This window comes from Ascaphus truei, unplaced genomic scaffold (assembly GCF_040206685.1).
Source record: "Ascaphus truei isolate aAscTru1 unplaced genomic scaffold, aAscTru1.hap1 HAP1_SCAFFOLD_710, whole genome shotgun sequence".
In the NCBI taxonomy this organism is placed as follows: domain Eukaryota; kingdom Metazoa; phylum Chordata; class Amphibia; order Anura; family Ascaphidae; genus Ascaphus; species Ascaphus truei.
This window is the reverse complement of record NW_027457044.1, coordinates 30001-42632: the sequence shown is the minus strand read 5'-3', so window position 1 is coordinate 42632 and position 12632 is coordinate 30001.

Genomic DNA, 12632 nt, shown 5'->3' with positions numbered 1-12632 from the left:
AACATAATATATTTACATTTTCTTCCTTCATCCTTCAGATATATACAAACACAAAGATAAACTTTTCAGAAGGGAAAAAAAAAACATAACTTTACGAAAAAACCCTATAACCAAAACATCATACAAAGATAAGAACCATATACTTCAAGATTCTTTCATTTAAAAACAAAAACCCTTTCTCTATTCTCAAGTGATGCGATCATCTGTTTTAATTATTTCTCCATACGTTCCAAACCTCTCTAACTGGAATCCAGACCTCACACTTTTTTCATACCCGTCCCTTGCCTCTTTCACATCCCAATATCTCCGCCCAAATCCCCTCGCAAGTTGATTGTGCAAAACCTCTTCCTTTGTAAGCCCTACTTCATCCTTTCCCTGGGTGCTCCTCCCCTTACTATCTCCCGCAGAATTTGCCTCTTTTGCCTGTACAATCCCTTTTTTGCCTGCCTTTTCTTCACTTTCGTTCCCACTTACTCCACTTACACTTCTCTGTATTTTAGTTCCCTCCACGCTTATCTGACTTTTTTATGAGGACGAGCTGTTGCTCTCGCTACTCTCTTTCTCCCTCACCTCTCCCCTAGCCTCTTTTATTTTAACCCACTGTACATGCTCCTTTTTCAATTCTTCATATTGCTCTTTTGTCAGATGTTTTCTTTGGTACATCATTTTTTCCAATCTTTCTATTATCTGTTCATCACTACTACCCCCATGCTGCTTCCGGAAAATACCCACCCAAAACAGAACATCTCCCACTGCGTTCTCAAATTGTTCCATTTTCTCTTTTAGGGTTACCTTCCCTGATACTTTTTTAACTTTACCCTCTACACCCTTCTCTCTAGGCTCCACTTTACTCTGGCAATCCTTATCATCCTTTGTTTCTATCCCTTGCGAAGACTCGTTTTTGCTTCCACTAACAACAAACCCTTTACACTTACTCTTTCCCTCTTTACCTTTTCCACTCGCACCACCAGGGCCTGCCTTCTCCTCAGTTTCTTGCGCTTCCCTATCTAACTTCTTATTTTCCTCTTTTCCTTTACTCACGGTCTGTTCCTCTTCCCTACTAACGTCAATACTGGACAAATCCAGCGCACAAAACTTTGACTTCGTCACCTTATCTTGCCGTAGCTCACTCTTCCCCTCCCCATCAACTGTACAAATATCATTGTCACTTTGTAAACTTCGTTTTTGCGCCCCTTTCTTGTGTCCGGTCGTGTCCATTATTTCCACTTCCACCTCCCCCTCTATTGGGCCACTCTCTACCATTTCTTCCCTTCTTAAATCCTCCTCATACATTGCTGTTATAGCCGGATCAAGCCCTCCCTCTTGGGAACTCTCCATCTCACAAATTCCCAGACCCTCCACTGTCTCTTCCTCTTCTTCTAGCACAATGTCCCCTTTTGCTGCCTGGGCATATGTCCTTTTAGTGCACTGCCGTGCCAAGTGTCCTTCCTCTCCGCATAGATGGCATCTCTTAGGGACTCCACAGTTGGCTGCAGTATGTCCCTCTTCCCCACAATTACGGCACACAATTCCCGTTTTCCTGCAACCCTCCTTTGTATGTCCATAAGTGTGGCAATGCCTGCAATATAGAGGCTGTCCCGAGTAAAACAAAAATCCTCTGTCTCCTCTGATATTGAACATGGCCGGTGGGTGTGTCACTCCTTCCGCACATGATGGATCCCGTCTCAACCGTACCCAGAAACGTCTCTTCCCGTTGAACATGCCATATGGGTTTTTAAGTTCTTAACCTCCTCTGATCATTTCACAATACCGTTTCAAAAAAGTCACAATCTCCTCTTTCCTTGCATACGGAGTGTACATGTGAAGTACAAGTGGTCTCTCCTCCAGCATAAAACTTGGAATTACCTTGATGCCATGTAAGATCGGGTCACCAGACTTCTCCTTGCACTTTTCAAAAGTGCACCAAACATCCGCTTCTTGATGACAGGTCAGGTCATAAATCCCCTGTGCAGGGAAATCCTGAAGGCAGAAGATCCTCTCAGTGTCCAGACCGATCAATTGCTTCAGCACCTTCTCCACTATCCACAGCAGGTTCACTCGACTTCTCTCGGTCTCCTCGATCAGGAACCGAATGGAATTGCGCATTCCAGCTTGCGATGTCATCTCTGCTCTCCCAAGCTCAGGTGCGGCACCCCAAAAGCAGCAAGGGACTTTAGCCAGTAAAGGCGATGTCCCAGGGCAAAGGTGCCGGCCCCTCACTTCCGCATCCGCTCGCTCAGAACCGCTCGCTCAGGATCACTCCTCTTAGCTCGAGATGGCGTGCCCCCCCAAAAGCAGCAGGAGTCTTTAGTCCCCGAAGGGACGATGACTCAAGGCCAAGGGGACACAGGCTCAGCTACACAGCTGTTTCGACCTTAATGGGTCTCATCAGTGTGGGGTTGGTCTTAATGGCAAAGCAGGTTTGAGACTAGACTAGGTAATCACCACTACTATTAAGGTTATGGTGGGTAAAAAAGTGACAAAACCCCTCCACAGTAAAGCATAAAGCAACTGTAAATATTACTGTATGTTCATTTGCATGTAAAGGTAATCCCAAGTTTTATGCTGGAGGAGAGACCACTTGTACTTCACATGTACACTCCGTATGCAAGGAAAGAGGAGATTGTGTGTTTTTTGAAACAGTATTGTGAAATGATTAGAGGAGGTGAAGAACTAAAAAATCCGTATGGCATGTTCAACGGGAAGAGACGTTTCTGGGTACGGTTCAGACGGGATCCATCATGTGCGGGAGGAGTGACACACCCACCGGCCATGTTCAATATTAGAGGAGACAGAGGATTTTTGTTTTACTCGGGACAGCCTCTATATTGCAGGCATTGCCACACTTATGGACATACAAAGGAGGGTTGCACGAAAACGGGAATTGTGTGCCGTAATTGTGGGGAAGAGGGACATACTGCAGCCAACTGTGGAGTCCCTAAGAGATGCCATCTATGCGGAGAGGAAGGACACTTGGCATGGCAGTGCACTAAAAGGACATATGCCCAGGCAGCTAAAGGGGACAGTGTGCTAGACGAAGGGGAAGAGACAGTTGAGGGTCAGGGAATTTTTGAGATGGAGAGTTCCCAAGAGGGAGGGCTTGATCCGGCTATAACAGCAATGTATGAGGAGGATTTAAGAAGAGAAGAAATGCTAGCAAGTGGCCCAATAGAGGGTTTGGCGGGTTCTATAAGTGATATCGTGGAGAAAAAAGAGGAAGATCTCTTCCTGGACTCCTTGGCCCAGAAACTGGAGGTGGGGAGGAGACGGGAGCAGTGCATCAGAAAGATGCGGGGGGGGGGGGGAAATACGGTCATTGAGTGTGGTGGAACCTAGCTGGGCGGAAAGTATGGAGTTTCAAGATGCACAGAGGGGGAGGGAAGGTCCCCAAGATGTCTTGGAGGAGGAAATGGAAATAGGAGGGAAAAAAGCTCAAAAGCGTAAAAATCTGCAAGGGATAGAAACAAAGGAAGATAAGGATAGCCAGAGTAAAGGGGAGCCTAGAGAGGAAGGTGTAGAGGGTAAAGTTGTAAAAGTATCAGGGAAAGTAACCCTAAAAGAGAAGATGGAACATTTTGAAGACGCAGTGGGAGATGTTCTATTTTGGGTTGGTATTTTTCGGAAGCAGCATGGGGGGAGTAGTGAGGAACAGATAATAGAAAGATTAGAAAAACTGATGTACCAAAGAAAACAGCTGACAAAAGAGCAGTATGAAGAATTAAAAAAGGAGCATGTGGGTTAAAATAAAAGAGGCTAGGGGAGAGGTGAGGGAGAAGGAGAGAAGTGAGGGCAATAGCTCGTCCTCACAAAGCCAGATAAGCGTGGAGGGAACTAAAATACAGGGAAGTGTAAGTGGAGTAAGTGGGAATGAAAGTGATGGAAAGGCAGGCCAACAGAGTGGGGGTGAAAGGGGAGAGATTAGGGAAAGTAAAGGGGGAAAAGGAGAAAAGGCAGGCCTTAGTGGAAGAACAAAAGTAAGTTATGAAAGCGAGAGAGAAAGGAAGGCGAGGGAGTGGCATGTAAAAGAGGTGATAAATAATATAAATAAAGAGGCAGGTGACTTAGGGTTAAATGTTTCAAAAACGGAATGGCTGAAAGTACAGTTCCCAAAAGCAGAGGTGTCTAAAGAGGAAGTAAGAAAATTAGAAATACAATGTAGTACGTATCATATCAGTGAGGCGTTAGAGAAATTGCTTGGACACGTGAAGTAATTAGATGCAATGTTAAATGTCCTGTGGAAAGTACGAAAAGTCGCGTGTAGAAATGGGAAGTAACCATATTTTTTTGTATTGAGTGTGTTTGGTAGTAGATGCACAGATGATGCCTTGGAATGTGTTGTTTTGTTTGGCTTTTTAGAATGGTTTTGTGCCTTTGGGTTGGTTTTTGTCTTGGCAATATAAGGATTGTATAGTGATGTTTTCGGTTTATTATTTTCTGTAAAATGATACTAAATGGTTGTTAATATGTGAACCGTAAAAAAAAAAAAAAAAATGTCTGTGAGTGGGTTTAATGGCTTTGCATCTCATCCCAGCCTCTGTCTAAAAGCTGTGTTTAAAACAGCATGCATTGGCTTGAGGATTGGCTTGTGTAATACGAGCTTGAGACAAAAGGTGGCACTGAGTGCTCATTTGCATGTCATTTCCCAGAATCCCTTGCTGCAGTGGAAGCGCTGTATGCTGGGTGACAATGGGGAAAGACAGGGTTGCAGACCTGTCTAAGACATGCAAATGAACATACAGTAATATTTACAGTTGCTATATATATATACATATATATGTACCCCTCAGTTTTATACAGTCATGGTGTTCATCATGTGTGGGACGCAGAGCCCAGAACCTAATGTCATGTTAGCATCAGAGAGTCACAGTAATAACTCAGCACTCACCCATGTAACACCTTCTCTGGTAGCTCTCTGTCTGTGTCTCTATCTACCTTTCTTCGCAGCAGACCGGGAGCAGAATGGAAGATTCAGCTCCCGGCTGCCTCTTTTGTACTGCCCTAGGCCTGTCCCCCCCCCCCCCCCAGGGGGGGCCGCGACGGCGGCCCAGAGATCCCAGCGAGGTGAGGGGGGAGGGGGGCTTGCCCCTTGGTCATGGGCTTCCCTTGCCTAATTGGCTGGAGGGATTGCTTGACCAGGGAGGCTGCGAGGGACCCCCTCCCCCTCCCACTTGGAACCGGTACCCACATATAACAGACAAGTAATGGCAGACTCAGTTTGGAGGTATAAAAGGCCGCGGCTTTGTTTATTAACAATCAAAATACTGGAGTAAGCGCTAGTCCAAGCCAGAGTGGGGTCAGAGGGTCAGCCAGGCCTTGGCCTGCTGCCCCCGTACCCGGCCGACCCCTAAAGAGCCGGCCGTTGTCGCGAGTGGGTTCCCGGGTGTCACGTTAGCTTGATCCCGCCCAATCGCTCCTACCCCCGGGCGACGCCCGCCCCGAGCCCATCTGGCAAGGACAAGCACTTACCCCCGAACTGCCGCCACTCACGGCTCTATTTAAACCTCCTTAAATTAGACCGTGCCGCCAACCCCGCAAGGACCCTCTCCAGCCCCTCCTGCAAATCGTTAGTGAACAAGTCCGCCCCTATCTCGGATAAGTGTGTGCTGTCGGCCGGGAACAGGCCAGTTGACTTGTTGTCGAACTCGGGATGGGTGATCTGCCATCCCCCACACTGCGTCACAAACTTCCCCACCATCTTGTTCAGTTTGACCCGCGCTCGGTCGATGGCGCCCGGTGCCCTCGCGCCCCTCCACACTCTCCTGCACAATATGTCCGACCAAACGAGCTGTACTTCTGGCCAACGGGCGAGCATGAGGGCTAGGTCGTGTTTTATTGAATTAACCAGCTCGAAGTAGCGTCGATCGGCCAGGTCGTTGCCCCCGACGTGGAGGAGCAAGATCTGCGGCGCCCTCCTATCCCTGCCCATCACCATTAGCCGCGGGAGCAACTGAGCCCACCGCAGCCCCCAACCTCCCCCCCATACCACATTTGCCTCCTCCGTTCGCAACCCGAGTTTAGCCCCGCATGGGCGTTTGACAGCCCGCTTCTCTGCCCAGTGTATAAGCGAGTCTCCGATTATCCAAGTGGGTGCGGTGTCTGTGAAGGTATAAAGAGGATGAGGGGGTTTATCCAAGCACGCTAAATCCCAGATAATGCGGGCCTGATATAGGACCGGTATCTGTTAGACTTCCATCGCCCTATCTTTTGTATCGCAGCTACTGACAGCCCCGCGCGTGATGCTTCCGTTGCCGCCCCAATCCGGAACGAATGTGTCCCGTATTGTGCCTCGTCGAGGCCCTGGTGTCTTAGACACATGCGGAAAACCCGCAGGTACTGGAATCTAGATAACGGTACCCCGTCCGCGTGAAGGAGCAGGGGGCCCTGACCGTCTGGCCTGCATGCCAAGTATTCCCTGAGCGTGCTCACTGGGCAAAATTTGGTCCCTGGTAGCCCTAGCAAAGATATCCACACTCCCCTCCCCCGCTGGTCTGTTTTTGACCTTTTCACGTGTAGTTTGACCCACCCTTCCCCTAAGACTATGTCCTCGAACTGCATCCCTCCCTCGCCCTTGCGCAACGCGCACACCAACTCCCCGGCTCGCAGTGCTGCGAAGAAAGCCAATGCAAACGTCAGCCGGAAAAGTTTCGCCTCGAACCCTGATAGGCACACTCTGTCTGTGAAGTGTCCCAGAATTGCTTCAGGGTATGACTGATGCTGCTAGAATTGTGCACAAATAATCACTACACATGATCCAGACGAAATCCACTGGATAAACAATGCAATAAACGGTTCCCCTTCAGAGTCCAACCATATAGGGTAATGAGCAAAAATAAGTCTTATGTGTGCTCTGTGTGATAACAGGTTTTCTACTGGATGGGGTGTTTGAGTGGTAAAGGGGATAGATATAAACGGCGGTGCCGTGTCTCCAGCCAGGAGACTATGACCGGCAACACACACCGCAATCCCCTGCCACTGCCCTCACTGTCCCAGGATCACACACACAGAGCAGTCCCACTGCGGGGAGAAAAAGAAGGGTAGGTACTCACGATCTTGACACGTCGCCTTCCGATCACTGGATGAATTGAAGGTACTCTGAACCGGGTACTCTGATGCGTGCTCCAGCCCATGCAGGTATAACAGTAAAAAGCGGGTAATCAGGCGGTGCACAGCTGCCGTCAGGATATGAAACAGGGAGTCCACATGCTATTTATCTAAAAGTCCATGTTTAATGAGTGCATGACAGCACAGAACAAAACTACTACAAGGTACTTCTTGACGCGTTTCGTCTCGTTCGAGACTTTGTCAAAAGAATACCTGGCATTGCCTCCAGTGACGTTCTTATAGGGAGACAGGGATCTCTATTGGCTGTTGTTAATTAAATCAGATGTTCAACACACCAGATAAATAATGAGATCATAAGGGTCTAAGGTAACAAGACCTCCAATTAACCCTTTCCTATATCTTCACCTATGAGGCGTCACACAGAGCCAATCTGCTGCAGTAATACTTACACATAACATACACATAACCACAACATAGAAAAATGTCAGGATACTGGGTGCAACATATCCTTCTTAAGAATATGTCTGATGTGTTCTTGAATCCTGACTCTCACCGGTCTGATGGTACGGCCAATATAAGACATTTTGCACCCACACTGTAAATGATAGATCACATAACTAGAGTGGCAATTCATAAATTTACCAATGCGATGAATACCCTCACATGTGGGAATGTTTTTTTTAGCTCGAGCATATTTACATACTGAGCATCGCCCACATGGGAAAAAACCTCTTGGTATATTACTAATCTGTGATCCTTGAGAATTGGCTCTAAATAAACTTGGTGAAAGGTGGGAACCTAACGTTTTAGTTTTTTTATAAATCAACCTTGGTCCTCCCTGTACCATAGGTGCTATGTCTTTGTCAAGGGTAAGTATTTTCCAGTGTTTGTGGAATATATCTCTGATCTCTTTAGATTGTCTACTGAAGACTGAAATGAAGGATGGACACACAGAGTCATTTTCATAATTATATTGTCTTTTGTTCTTATTAAATTTTTTAGACTTAATAATCTCTTCTCTGTCAAGTGAGTCTGCATATTTAAAAAATATATATATTTTATTGTGTAATTAGTTTAGATATATATGTATACTTTCAAAGATATTACTCTACATATTCTATAAATATTCCATAGTGTATTATACAGCATTGTATTAATTGTGATATTGTTGATTTAATGCTATATACATTTTATATGTTATATGTTGCAGTTTCTGCTACAAAACTGGCAAAATAGATTATGTATCTACTTTGCAGTGCTAAGATTTGTTTTTAAACATGTTGTGGTTATGTGTATGTTATGTGTAAGTATTACTGCAGCAGATTGGCTCTGTGTGACGCCTCATAGGTGAAGATATAGGAAAGGGTTAATTGGAGGTCTTGTTACCTTAGACCCTTATGATCTCATTATTTATCTGGTGTGTTGAACATCTGATTTAATTAACAACAGCCAATAGAGATCCCTGTCTCCCTATAAGAACGTCACTGGAGGCAATGCCAGTTATTCTTTTGACAAAGTCTCGAACGAGACGAAACGCGTCAAGAAGTACCTTGTAGCAGTTTTGTTCTGTGCTGTCATGCACTCATTAAACATGGACTTTTAGATAAATAGCGTGTGGACTCCCTGTTTCATATCCTGACGGCAGCTGTGCACCGCCTGATTACCCGCTTTTTACACTCTGTCTGTGGCCTGCATTAAACCTTCTAATATCGCTGGTGTCACTGGCCTTCTGCTGTCATTTGTCGCCGTCCCCTTTGTTAACCACGCTAGGACCCTTTTGATGATAAATGCCTTCGTTAGGTCCCCCTTGCCCTCTAGCTGCAAAAAGAAGGAGACCCCTGTCACTTTTTCCCCTATGGATCCTCCCGCTAAACCCCTTGCCCTTAAGTTTAGGACAAATGATAGCAAGGTCCCGACTCCCAATACGTCGAGACCCAATTCCCCTGCCAGACTTTGATAATCGCGCCACGCTGCCGAATAAGCCCGCCACGTACCCGGAGCCAGCGATGATCGTACCAACGAGGTCACTGGGTCGTCGCCAGCACCCAAAGGTCTGCAGGGCATGGACTGCCGATTAGGTCCGCCCCGGGGGCCAGTCTCCGAAACAGCGCCATCTGTAACCGGGATAAGGCATCAGCAATGTTATTCGCCACACCCGGGACATGTCGAGCCTTGAACGCTATGTTCAATTGCAAACATGCCAGTACGAAACAGCGCAGAAGGGACAGCACCGGCGGGGAGCATGAGCCGAAATTGTTCACGGCTTCCACTACACCCATGTTGTCTGTCCAAAAAATTACTTGCTTATTTGCGAATAAGTGACCCCACAGGCGCACTGCGACGAGCAAGGGAAATAGTTCAAAGAACGCCAAGTTCTTAATGAGCGGCGTCCCCCGCCAGTGGGGAGGCCACCGCTCCGCGCACCATGCCCCACCGAAGTGGGCCCCAAAACCGACTGACCCTGAGGCGTCTGTAAACAACTGCAACTCTGTGTTGTTGGATGGGGGACCTCGCCACAAGGTTCTGCCGTTATAATCCTTTAAAAAACGCAGCCACACCGTCAAGTCCTTTCGGATTTCGGCGGTGAGGCGGATGAAGTGGTTGGGTCGTCTCACCCCGACCGTTGCTGCGGAGAGGCGCCTGGCGAAAACCCTCCCAGCCGGCATTACGCGCGCAGCAAATACTAAGTGGCCTAGCAGCGCCTGGAAGTGCCTCAATGATGTTTTCTTGAGAGCTATGAATTCGCGGAGAAGCCTGCTTAGGGCGACCAGCTTCTCCGGAGGGAGCCTGTACTCCATCGCCTCAGAGTCGATTTCTATGCCCAAAAAGGTAAGAGTGGTTGTTGGCCGCACCGTCTTCTCGTCGGTCAAAGGAACGCCGAACTCACGCGCCAGGGCTGAAAATTCGAACAGCCACCTAGCGCATAAGTCCGAACCCCTGGGGCCAACAAAAAGGAAGTCGTCCAAGTAGTGCATGACCCCCGCTGCCTGCACCCTCTTCCGGGCCACCCATTCTAGGAAGGTGCTAAATGTCTCGAAATAAAAACAAGAAAGCGCACATCCCATTGGTAAGCATAAGTCTATGTAGTACTGACCTTCGAGCATGCAGCCTAGCAAATGAAAGCACTCGAGGTGGACTGGCAAGTGTCTGAAGGCCGATTTGATGTCAGCTTTTGACATTAGAGCCCCTTCTCCCATCCTTTCCACCAGCGCTGCGGCCTGATCAAAGTTCGCGTAAGACACCGAACACAACTCCCTGTCAATGCCGTTGTTTACCGACGACCCCTCGGGGTAGGATAGGTGTTGTATCAACCTATACTCCCCAGCCTCTTTTTTTGGGGACCACTCCCAATGGGGAAATCCTGAGATTAGGCAAGGGAGGGGACTCGAAGGGGCCAGCCATCCTTCCCAATTGGACTTCCTTCCAGACCTTTTCCCTAGCTACGTCACCGTGTGTCCTGACCGATTTCAAGTTTCGACTAAACTCAGATCCCGCTTGATATTCAAACGGGATCCTAAACCCCTCCTTAAACCCAGCTAGGAGTAGCTGGGCCGCTTCCCTATTGGGATACCTTGCTAGCCACGGTGCCAAATTGGCGACGATTATTGGTGTCGCTGCCCTCGCGTCCAAACGTCCGCCCTGCGCCCCTCCCCCTGCGACCGCCCTTCTTAAAACACTTTGCCTGGGCGTGGCGGCCGCCGCAAAAGGAGCAGATGTGTTGGAAACGGCAGTTGTCGTACGTGCAGTTGGACTGGTTAAACGGCCAACAGACGCCCGAGTTGGTGTGCAGCGACTGGCTAGTCCCTGGTACGTTATTCCGCCATGCCCCCCTACCTCCGGTGCCGCACCCTCGAAAGGAATCTGCCCCGCCCCCAGACACAAACTGCAGATACAGGTTGACATCCTTGACGTTCCATGGTATCACCACCTCTTGGGCCTTCATTGATTGCCTAAAGCACCGGTCATATGTCCACCAACCCGTTCCCCCGTAAGTGTGGTGTGCTTCCTCGATCATGTCGTGATACGTAAAGAGCGATGCGCACGCCTGGGGATCCTTCTCCCCAATTACTCCAGCCAGGATAACAAATGCCTTCGACCAATTGCGAAAGGTGTGTGGGAAAAGCCTCTTTTCCACATCCACCTTCTTCGCTTCCCCCGTCTTTGAGGACGCGGCCAACGCCTCCCTGTAGCCTGGTAGCAGAGATAATATATCTACGTACTCCCCGGCCCATATCTTGTCCTTCACCTCTTTCAGCAAGTGCAAGCCCACTGAGCTAGGTCTGGATGTATAAGAGACCTTATATGCCGCATCGGGCATCCTCTTATCCTTGGCTAGCTCCTCTGAGGCGGGTGCCGCCTGAGGGAGGGGGAGCGTGGAGGATGGTGATTCCACTTGCCCGGCCTGCCCACCAGCCCCTAGAGGTGTGTTGTTAACCGCCTGCGGGCGGGAACAGCGGCCACTGCCGCTGCTGGAACTACAGGTGTCGCTACCGCTGGCGCCGCCCCCAATGCTGGCGCTACGACTGTCGCTATAGCTGGAGCTATCGCCGCTGCTGATGCGATTAGCGTTGCTAGAACTGGCGCTGCGCTTATCGCTGGTGTCACTACTGCTGGTGACTCTGCCGGTGCATGAGCATCAACAGCTGCCTCTGGAACCAGCCTTCTTCCTTGCTTCGCGCGTCAGCCTGCAGTTGTATGATTTTGTCTACGAAGTACATTCTGATTGATGCGCTAAGTGTCGCGGGAGTGTGATTTCAATTTGCGTGATTTAACTATGTGTTCCGTCTACTGGGTTTTTCTGTGAGTATGGGAAGTATCGGGGGTCGACGGAGGCGGATCCGATCCGGATGAAAACTGAATTGCTACTCGCACGAGGTACCGAAACTGACTGAAAGAAACATGAATTGATATGTTATCATCGATACATGGGACCTTCTGCTAACCGAAGAAGGGGCGTTAGGCCTGCTATTTGCAACCGCCCCTTTACCCCCTTCCCGCATGCATATTTGCTATACCAGCATATTTTCCTGATCGTGCCCAGTCAGGGAGTGGGATTACCCGCACCATCCCTGGCCATGCGCTGAACAGGAAGTGGGATTACCCACACCAAACCAGAGGCATGCGGCCCTGTGCTGAACAGGGAGTGGGGGGTTACCCGTCCATAGCAGGGCCATGTGCTGAACAGGAAGTGGGGTTACCCATACAATAGCAGGGCCGTGTGTTAAACAGGAACTGGGATTACCCATACAACCGCAGGGCCGTATATTAAACAGGAACTGGGATTACCCATACAATAGCGGGAGCCAAGTGCTGAACAGGAAGAGGGATTACCCATATGATAGAGGGAGCCAAGTGCTGAACAGGAAGAGGGATTACCCATACGATAGAGGGAGCCAAGTGCTGAACAGGAAGAGGGATTACCCATGCCCTACCATGGCCTGCGCTGAACAGGAAGTGAGATTAACCCCTACACGCGTTATACCTCTGCCTGCAGCATAACGCACCGTATACCCCACGTCGTCCTGAATGTAGCATGTAACGCTGGACCAATACAGCACATGACCCCCAAA